The sequence below is a fragment of the Pinus tabuliformis genome, chromosome X, assembly GCF_031772625.1.
Source record: "Pinus tabuliformis cultivar Carrire ecotype Pingquan chromosome X, CPIR1, whole genome shotgun sequence".
NCBI lineage: Eukaryota > Viridiplantae > Streptophyta > Pinopsida > Pinales > Pinaceae > Pinus > Pinus tabuliformis.
The window spans coordinates 443,777,328-443,788,469 of record NC_142308.1 but is presented as its reverse complement, the minus strand read 5'-3'; positions in this window follow the sequence as shown (position 1 = coordinate 443,788,469).

Here is an 11,142-nt window from a genome sequence, read left to right as displayed (position 1 = left end):
AACATGTGAAGAATTGAATGACAAACAACATATGTGAGCTCACAACAATAAAACTATCTCAAATTATATTACAAGAATCAAATTACAAATCATGAAAGCATAACAATAAAAGATGAAAAACTAAGAATTCCCTTCTCATAATTACAAAACTGTTTCTTAAAGCTAATCTCCGTTCTTTCCATTATTCATTTTTATCAAAATGAAGAGAGAACACTCTCTTATATACATGAGGAAGATAACCATCTCATAATTACATATCCAATATTCTCTCAAGCACTGTCAAGTAATTTCCCATTATTACAAGATATGATCCCTTTGAATCCTCCACAAATCTCTCAAGCATCTTCAACTAATTTCCCATTATTACAAAATATGATCCCTTTGAATCCTCCACAAATCTCTCACATATCTTGGATAATATATGCTAACCAAATCCTCCGTGATTTTCTCCTTAGGAATAGGCTTGCATAATTATCTCCTTAATATGGTGGAGGAGATATGGATAAGATATGCCAACCAAATCCTCCATGATTTTCTCCTTAGGAATAGGCTTGCATAGTTATCTCCTTAATATGGTGGAGGAGATATTTGAGAAGTCTCTTGGAATTGATTCTTCACATATTTCCTACACATCACAAAACTCACATATTCTTGAGATATATATAAAAATATGTATATTTTCTAATATTTAATCATAAATTCACTTGTAATACAAAAATGAATAAAATGGAAAATAAGAAGGTGAAACCCAAATGTATTTATGAAAATGATATGATAAAAGGTTAATGGGATGATGAAATGTAAGGAATAGTTAAGAAAAGGTGGATGAAAATATGACATTTCTGAGTCCCAACAATACAAATGAAAATACCTCCTTTCTATATATAGTAGTCTAAGGGGTCATAATATAATCAGAACCAACATAACAATAATAATGTAAGGGCACAATAATAACAATAGTGGGCTTCTATGGGGTACAGTAATAACAATATTGGTACTACATGGACACAACAATATAATAAGGGGGTTGCAATAATAAGAAAAATGGGTTGCAATTGTAGTATAGGGACCTAACATGCCCCTCTCCTTCAAAAAGTGTTGTCCTCGATGCTTGAGTAGTTTTGGATGCTTCTATATAAAATGATCATCCTTCCATGTGGAATCTTCAGTAGGTAAGTTCTTCCACTTGATGAGATACTCTGAAATTGATCGATTTCTTAGTTGTCGATTCCTCAATTTTGTGACTGCTTTAGGCTCCAATATGATTTTTCCTTCCTTGTCAAGTTCCGGAAATATTGTTTGAACTGGGATCTTCTGCAACTTTTGAATGAGTTCCCACCCTGCTTCGTCATTATTCCATTCATCCCTTGCTTCATTTATCAAATTTGGTTGGTAATTATACCAACCTCTAGCATTTTGGCAACCATACATTTAATTTCACTCTTTTGGGAATATGGATATATGTAAGCCTTGATGTTTGGAGGATCACTTCCTAGAATCAAATGAATAGCATGATCATGATCAAAAATAGGTAGGAAGCCTTTGGGAGTCTCAAATACCTTAGAATGATTGTTCAAGACTTTTTGGAGATCTGGAGGAATAGATGATTTCAATGTGGGAACCTCTAGCGAACATAATTATGCAATTACGCCTCTTTACTTTTTCTTTAGAAGCTTTGCCATTCCATTAGAGCTGATTATCTTTCCTAGTTTCCCTGTGATACCCCTTAATTCAACTTAATTTCCTTCCGAACAAAATTTCATGAAAAGTTCTTGAAAATTGAAAGTTATTGTACCCAGGGATTGTAGCCATTGGACTCCTAGTACAAAATCAGCACCACCCATTGAAATGGAAAGCATTGGGCTATTCAATACATATTCTCCCATGGATAGCTTGATATTATGCACTTTCCAGAGCAATTTATGGTTCCTCCACTTGCAACCATCACTTGACACTATGGTGCTGGATATAGAAAGCAATTCAATTCCTTGGCTATCTTACAATGAATAAAATTATGGGTACTACCCGAATCATTCAACACTATTACCTTTTTCTTCTTGATATGTCCTTCTATCTTCATAGTTTGAGGAGTGGCAATTCCGGCCAATGCATTAGAAGATATGGTCAGATTCATTTCTTCTTTCTCTGGGGTTGGTTCATGGTGTATGTCCTCTTCTTTTGATGTCTCTTGATCCTTTTCTTCCTCCTCTTCACAATCTATGTAAAATAATTTCTTCTCAGCACACTTATGACCTTCAGTGTATTTGCTATTACAATTGTAACAAAGCCTTTTTTCTCCTTTTTCTTCCAATTGTTGTGGTGTAAACCTTGTAGGTTGTGGAAGGGTATGAGCAAAAACACTTCCATATTTATAGTTGTGAGTTGTGGGATTCCTTGTTTCCATAATTCTACTTTCAATTTTTCTTGCCAACCTAAATGCCTTGTCCAATGAATCAGGTTCCCAAAGACGAACCTCATGTTGAATGTTATCCTTTAAAGTCCCTATGAAGACATCAATCCTTTTCTTATCTGGAATAAAATTTACCCTTATATTCAATTTTTGGAAGTCCTCAATGTGCTCTGCCATTGAACCCTTTTGTTTGAGATTTATCAATTGGCTAAAGAAGGTGCTTCTGTTTGTATCCTCATAATGTGTTATCATTTAAATTGACCACGTGACAAGTGGTTTACGAGAAAAAATCCCTTCATACCATAAAAATTGATGTGGTTCCAAATATAAAGATGCAATACGTACCTTTTGTAACAGTTGCACCTCATGTAGATCGAAATATTTCTCCTTTTGTAGTATCCATGTTACGAGATCCTTGCCATCAAAATTCCTCATATCTATATTTGGAATATGCTAGATCTTCAATCCAATGTTAGATTCTATTAAATCATGATTAACATTAATTTTTTTCGTATCATGAGTTTCCTCTACTACCTTTTCGCCATTAGGAGGCCTTTCTTGTAGCAGTTTTATCCCACCTTCCTTCTAACCTTCCACGTCTTTCTTCAAATCTTCCATGCCTTTCTTCCAATATTCTTTCATACCATCAATATCAACTTCCATGGCATAGATAAAACTATTTATCTTAGCATCGCTCGTATTCTTCAAATCATCCATCAAATTTTGATGAGTAGGTGTTTCTATTTTCTTGATTCGAGTCATTATTTTTCTTACTTTCAAGATCTCGATCTTCAATATGTTGTATCTCTAAAAGTTTAGATCTCCAAGGTATGTAATGGCGACCTGCAGTATCCCTCTGCATCCTCCTTCCAATGCCACAAGTCTGATCGAAATTGGATTCTCTAAGAAAAATTTATGCCCAATCTCCCAAGATGACCTGATTATATACTTTTTTCAGTAGTGAAAACTTGTACAAATTGCCACGTGTCACTGCTTTGACCTTTGGACCTGCAAACGATACATAGAGAAGTATTTTCTGTCCCTTTTCTACAACTTCTTACGCAATTTCAATCTGATGCTCAGAGAGAAAGTTATGATGATTTTCCCAAGGTCACCTATTTGGGATGTAATTCGGTATCCTGCAAAAACCCTAAATGTCTTTGACAATATCTCTGAAAATATAGAGCAACAAGATCTAAAATTTAGGGCGATCTTCCCTAAGTTTTTGGATCAAATGGGTTTTAATTTTAGAGTTTGAAACTTTGTAGAAAAACAATTGTAGTGAAAATTCCATGATGAACTGTTTGAGATGGAATTCTAGAGCTTGTAAAAACCCTAACTTCGTTATATCATATCTCCAGAAATGTAGCGAGATGAGATGTGAAATTCGAACTTGAGGTTCCTTGTGATTTCATCTCAAATGGGTGTTTGTTTTAGCTTCTGAAATGTTGCAGAAAAAACATTATAGCAAAAATTCCATGATGACCTGTTTGGAGCAGCAAAACCCTAGAATCCAAAGCTCTCTTACCAAATGTTATGAAACTAGCTCACAAAATGATAGAAAAGAGAGATAAACACCTTAGAATTCAGCCTCTTCGAGGGGGCAACCTCCTTTACATTACACAAATGAACAATTCTTGGATGATACAAATGACAAGACCTCCTTTCTATATATAGGAGTCTAAGGGGTCATAATATAATCAGAGCCGACATAATAATAATAATGTAAGGGCACAACAATAACAATAGCGGGCTTCCATGGGGTACAATAATAACATTATTTCTACTACATGGAAACAACAATATAATGAGGGGGTTGCACTATTAACAATAAGGGGTTACAATAGTAGTATAGGGACCTAACAAACTTTGGGGTTGGATGATAGTCTAATACTAACTGAATTAATCTCTCCTAAAACCTTGACATTTGTTCTATCTAATTTTACAATATGAACTGCTGATTTTTGGGGTGTGATATTTAATTTTTCACAAATTGAGTATGCCATTATATTCGAAGATGCCCTAGAATCTATCAAGGAATTATGTACATTCCTATTGTAAATTTCGTAAGTCAAGAGAAAAGGAGGAGTATGAGAATTAGATATATCACCGATCAAAATTGCATCAGATGCATTAACTTTATTGAAAGAATCATTAGTGGTTTTTCCCATTGCATTAGCAGCTTTGGCTACAACAGGTGCATGAAGAGGAGAAGTAGTAACTGCATTCAACTCTTTCAATAAAAATGTCCGATGTTGTTTCAGTTTGCTAAGTTCACGCAGAGAAATATTGACCTTGATCTTGTTCATGTATTCAATTATGTTATACTCAATGGTGTTAGAGACTACTAAGGTTTTAGACGAAGGCTGAGGGTTACATGAAGGCAGATTTGATTGAGAAGGTTTATAAGGAGGTTTTTTATTGACAACTTTTTCTTTAGCAATAGGAGTTGAAGTTTTCTACTTTTGGATTATTTGTGAAGAATCAGCAGGACCTATACTTTTAGTGCTAACTGGTAAGGCTTCTTGTTCATTTTCCTCACCGGAAGTAGGTAGGACAAAATCCCACAACCCATGTAATTTAGCCACGTCTTATTCTTGTGATTCTTCAGCTGACATTTTTTATTCTTCTTCATCTTCTTCATGATATTAAATTAACAGGTTGAGAATTTGATGATTGATTTCTCTTGAAAGTTCTAAAATATTTTTTGGAAGAAGATTTTGCAACCTGCTTCTTAATTTCAACCATTTCATTAGACATAGTTTTAAGAAAATTTTGCAATCCTTCAAGATCAAAAGGGTATTTTGGGGTTTTCTTCTTGGAATCGTCTTTGAATGTTATCTTCTTAGCCTTCCTATCTTCTAGATATGTTTTCTTCTCTAAAGCAAATATTCTTTTCTCACAAGACAAGGCTTCTTTCATGTTTTCCACTAACATTGCCTTATTAGATCTATCTACAAAAATTTCTATATTTGAAGGAACAGAGGATATGTACCATTCAATTTGTACATCTAAACTGGGCTTTGAAGTAGTTGGGATTTTATTCAACAATTTGTTAAACCTAGAATTAAAATCTTTGATCTTTTCTCCTAAATTAACTTTCAAATTAGAAAGATCATTTATTAAAGATGAAATTATTCGATCATCACCAAATTTAGCTAAAAATTGTTCTTCAAAGATATCCCAACTAGTAATTGATCCCGCTCCTAGTGAAAATTACCAAGATCCTACAGATCCTTAAAAAGTATAAGGAAACAATATTACTACACAATCTTCATGTTCAACACCATTAAGATTCATGGTTAGCATAAAATTATTGAGATGTTCTTCAGTAGGAAGACCATCATGTGGATTGTATTTGGGTAACCATTTTTTTGGATGACTTGGTAGAGGATGAAGTGCTCCTGCTAACTGAATAGCTCCAAGATTAGTCCATGGTATAACAAACATCGTTTGTCTTATTATTTAAGAAGATGATGTAGAATTTCCAAAGGTGGATGTTGTGGCAGAAGAAACAACCACTGGACTAGTACTACTTGTGGTAGCACTAATTGTTTGAGTAGAAGAAATATGAATGGATGAGGAAATTGGTTATGATGGGATGAATGAGGGAGTTTGCGACGGAGATGAATGCATAATATCATTAGAAGATGACTGAGATGCTGATGTAGTAGCTCTTTTTCGATGAGAGGGAAGTGGAAACTCAAATTGTGTAATGCCAATTTTTTCACTCTGTGAACGAGTTAATACACCAGTGTGGAGAAATAAGGAAGTGACACTTCCTTTGGAAGCTTCAGATGTTACAGATTGTTTTTGCAAAAATAGAGATATCCTCCAATTTATTTATCCAAGATTGTACTTCCAGATATTCTGGATTGTAATCTGAAGGAGGTACTTCTGGAAATGTGCTAGGAATTTTTGAGGATTTTTCTACAACTTCTAATTTATGACTTGGAGATTTAGAATGAGATCTCGAAGTTGTAGGAGTTTTGGAGGGTAATTGACTCTTTTGGTGGCTTATTGGTTTTGGATTGGGTTTATATGCCATCCGTAGTATGTTGGCCTTCCTTCTAGCACCAAAAATGTTGAAGGTTTGAAAGAGACTGCCTCAACATCGGGCAACTTCACCTGATCCAAAGCTTAAAGAAAATCCTTTTCCGTTGAAGATGGTGGGTCCAACTGGGGATATAGGGACCAATTTCCCATTTAAAAATATTTAATAATAACAAAAGGAATGAAATCAACACAATTGAATGATTTAATAACTAATGATAAAACTTCAATACCTATTTTAACTATCTCCTCGGATAAATCTTTTTTATGTGATATAATAGAAAGATTTCATAAAGCATGTAACAATATAGATCATTTCATACTTTAATGAAAAGAAAGCATACATAAGAAACTAAATTAATTAAATAGTTAATTAATTTAGTTGATGAAAAAATCAATCACACAAAAGATCTCGTTATCTCATATATAATCACAAATCATTCAATATTTCACATCAATAGTGACAATGATATATCTCATTTCATAGCAAACTATAATGAAATATTCAGAAAGAAATAAGTTAACTATCTAATTCAATAACATAAAACAACAACACAAAGATAATGGTACCTGATAGATAAAATCTTTATATCCGAAAAAGATAGCTTCTAAGATTAGCCTTTCAATTAGATAAATTTTGTTCAAACAATAATGCGAGTTCAAAAGCCACCTTCTCAAAATTCTAGACCCCTTTATAAATGCATGAAAGGGTTTTAAATAGGCTATTAGTATTACAAAAATAGAAAACTTGTAAACAAAGTTTCTAAATAATATTTTAAAATATTAAACTAAAATCTCAGACAACAAAATGGTGATCAGTTATAACAGTCCTCATGACTATTTGTCAGACTCCTTTTCTATTTGTTCTTTGAGATTGCATGTGTTCACCATTGGCTCGAGTTGGGGGGAGATGTATCAGCTGCATACGCATCTATCCCGCGAAGACTACATCATTGAGTGATAGAAGAAATTGAGTAGCAACATTTGAGAGACACCTCAGCGTAAGCCATTGGCTATGTGGTTTCACTAGGAAATGCCAATAACTCTCCATGTTAGGTCTAGATAGGTTTTGAATATCTAGAGCTTTCTTCATAAACACATATTGCCATGATTTTTTTAAGATCTTGACATCTGGAAAAGTGTCCTTCGGGCATTCCTGTATCATACTCACTTGTAATAGATTGTCCTTAATGTATTCAATGAGATTAGAAGCAAGATTTCTAGCCCTCATAATGGCCATTTAAGAGCTTTTCATCTTCATATCCCAATCATCAAATACAATGTCCTTTATCGACTCTTCAATTCTAGGGAAATTGGCCGCTCTCCCCTCTACAATGTTCTACCAATCTATGTAGTTCGATACATTTTCATCAATCCCTTCTTAATATGCCCTCAGATTGGACAGTTGAGTAACCAAGTAATTACTATTTTTGGCTAAATCATGAATCTGAGATGATTTATGACAAAAAATTAATTGTTGTTTTGTCAGCAAGGTGTCTAGTTCATATGCCTCCTTCTAGACCTCATTGATTTCAGGGCTTTCCTGTAGCTATTCAATCCTTTGTTGTAGGTGTTGAATCTATTGGTCTTTATCTTTGCTCTCTATTTCAAATTGAAGCCTTAAATTATCAAAACCTCTTTGTAGATTAGTAACATTTTATTTCCATTGTTGCTCTATGGTTTTCTTTTCTTGTTGGAAAAGTTGTTCCATTTGAGAAAATATTTGATCCTTTTCTTTTATTAATAACTAAATTTTTTCGGATTTATTGATGGTGGCACTGGCATAAGCTCTTGCATACTTGGATAGCCTATTCAATTCTTCCTCAATGCCAGATTGATCTCCTTTCCAGAGTATTTTGATTGGAGTCTCGCTAGGGAGTAAGTCTGGAGATTGTTCCAATTTCGTTTTCTTCCATGATCTGCTCATAACTAATTTATTCTTTGGACTGTAAAACATGTCCAACGGTGAGGACTATCTCAGTGGTAGGGAATGCATGGATTATTTCCATATCCTCTGGTGTAGTAGATTTTTTCTCTACTTTTACACTGATGTTCCTCTCACTTTCTTCAGTATTAACAATAATTTGGGGATCCTCGGCAGTGAATGAGGTCTCCCCTTTATCACCTGAAACCTTAGAGGCTTATTTATTACCTGTACCTAACTCTGTGTCTGGATCAATAGTGATTGCTACTAACTGTGTAGTAACTAACATTGACTCTATTGCTTGCTGAATGGAATTGTTTGTGGGAGGGACTTCTTCAGTAGATAGTGCATGGTTGAATTCTTCCCAAAGTTTATTGAATTGTCTCTCTTGTTCAAAAATATCAATTTTTGTTTCTGTAACTTGTATTAGGGAAGAAGAGTTTGATGCTTCTTCTTTTCCTAATTCCTGCTGCATATGTTTTACCAGTATTTCTGGTAAATGGGCATTTCTCCTCTGGCAATATTGTTTAAAGCTCAGCAACTTTGCAGAACTTAATATTTCTGTGGCTAGCTCCTCACCGTTAGAGTATTTTGGAATAATCTCAAATAAGTCATCGAACTTATCAGACTCACTTGAAAAAGGCCTGAGTTTCACCTGAGTCGTTACTTGTTTGTCAATTCCGTTAGGATCATAGTGTCATTTTGGAAAAACTAGAAAACATAAAGGTTTAAAATTTTCAAGGGCATATGAACCACAAGAAATAGGAAAGGGGGCCAAATAGTTTTCTTGGCATCTTTAAGCACTGTAGTCAGACCATAATCAACTGTTTGATAGGTAATTTCCTTGGCTAAAAATTTATCAGGAACAAAGAGTGGCAAGGCATAAGGATGGGCTTAGCTACCAAAAATATGAATATAAGTAAAATTCTCTTCCCCGAACCATTTTACAATAGGCTTTAGGTCTCTATTGGCTTCAACAGTAACCCTAAGGGCTTTACTTCGAAAGACTTCTTGGTGAATAGGGACCGTGACTTCGAGGAAAATTTTGTAAAAGTTGGGTGGTACTTAGATTCCCACAGGATGTCAAAGTAAATATGAATTGGGATAGAATGTTGATCAGTCCATTTCCATCCTAAAGAAAAAAAATAATAAGAGAAACATATAGAATCCATAATATAGGCACTCATGAGGGATGAGTTGTCCCTACTAGTACACTGCACTTTTGCCTATAATCACGAATTTGCATGCTCAGATTATTTGACAAAATGGTTTTCCAATCCATAATGTAGTTGTCAAAAATAGCCTCAATCAAGGGCACCATTCTTCTGAAAACTTTTGATTATTGGCTAAACCAAAAATATGACGCATCATAGTAGGAACCTGGGAGAAAGAGCCTACAAGAGAAGCTAGTGAATACATACCCCTATCCTCGCGCTTGTGCTTGTTAGAATATTTCCTCCATTATTTAATAAGTTTAACAGGGTTTAAATTCTCCTGCATGAATTTCTATACAAATTGAGCATCGTATCTCTTTTGGTGCGCTTGAAAATTATACATTCTCCTTAATTCCTCGGGTCTTAATGATCCAATGAAAGTTTTCTTGGAAGTTATGAACATTCTATCTATTATATCTACATGATCAATAAACCATCTCACCATATTAGTGTATGGGAGGATCTTAAGACGAGAAGAAATTCTGTGAAGGAAATAATTGGCTACTTCCAACCATGGATCTGCGTGATTCATTTGAGAATCATCCACAATAGCTCCTTTTCATTCACCTATTCTCGAATTTTCATTTTCAAATAATTGGGACATTGCCTCCCAACAAGATGAGCCTGCATTTGATGTGCATGTGGTATCTGAACTCAATGGAGCCATTTGTGAATTTCCTCAAGCGGCAAGACTAACTCTGGTGGGATGGTAGACTTTCTTCTTGCTTTGATTAGTCGAGACATGTCTTTATCCCGTTAAAAAACCAAGTGAAAATAAGAAAAAAAATACTTGAATGTTGGTAAAGTCATATCAAATAAGTGCATCCATAATGGAGAATCCCTCGATATTAAGTCGAAATTATTGCAAATTGATTGAAAACCTCGAGATTAGAAAACACATAAAGGATAATTCAATTTTCAAACATCCGTTCATGTGGTGCTGAGAGATGGCATTATATTGGAAGTGAATAGGTCGATGATTTGATAATGGGTAGTTTTCCATATGCTTTTAGCGAAATGTGAAATGCAAAATGGCGAGTTTGGAGAATTGGCGAATTGCTGACAGAATGTGATAACGGCATCTGTCATCTAACAGAATGTGATTATAGAAATTTTAATTGACAGATTGTGATATCGGATGTTTCGGTGTTTCAGCAAAATCATAGTTTTCAACATTTTGACTAAATCGGTTTTAAGGAATTTTGATGAAATCGGTTTTTGGCGTTTCGACATTCGAAGCATCAACATTTTCTATAACATGTTTTGTGACATATCCATGTGTTTATCCTTTTTATTGATTTTTTGCTTTGTTTCTCATTTTTTTATTCTTTCAAGGAAAAGTAATTTTCTTCCTTAACTTTCTAATCTTTTTTTTACAAATAAACGGAAATAAACCTAACTTAGGATATTTTATGCAAAAGGATACTATCCTAAAGACAATTTAAAGGGTCCCCATTATTCCTTCTATGATTTCTAAGGAATGGGGTGTTGTTGAATACTACAACACAATTGTAATAATTTAGGGGCTAAATTATTTATGT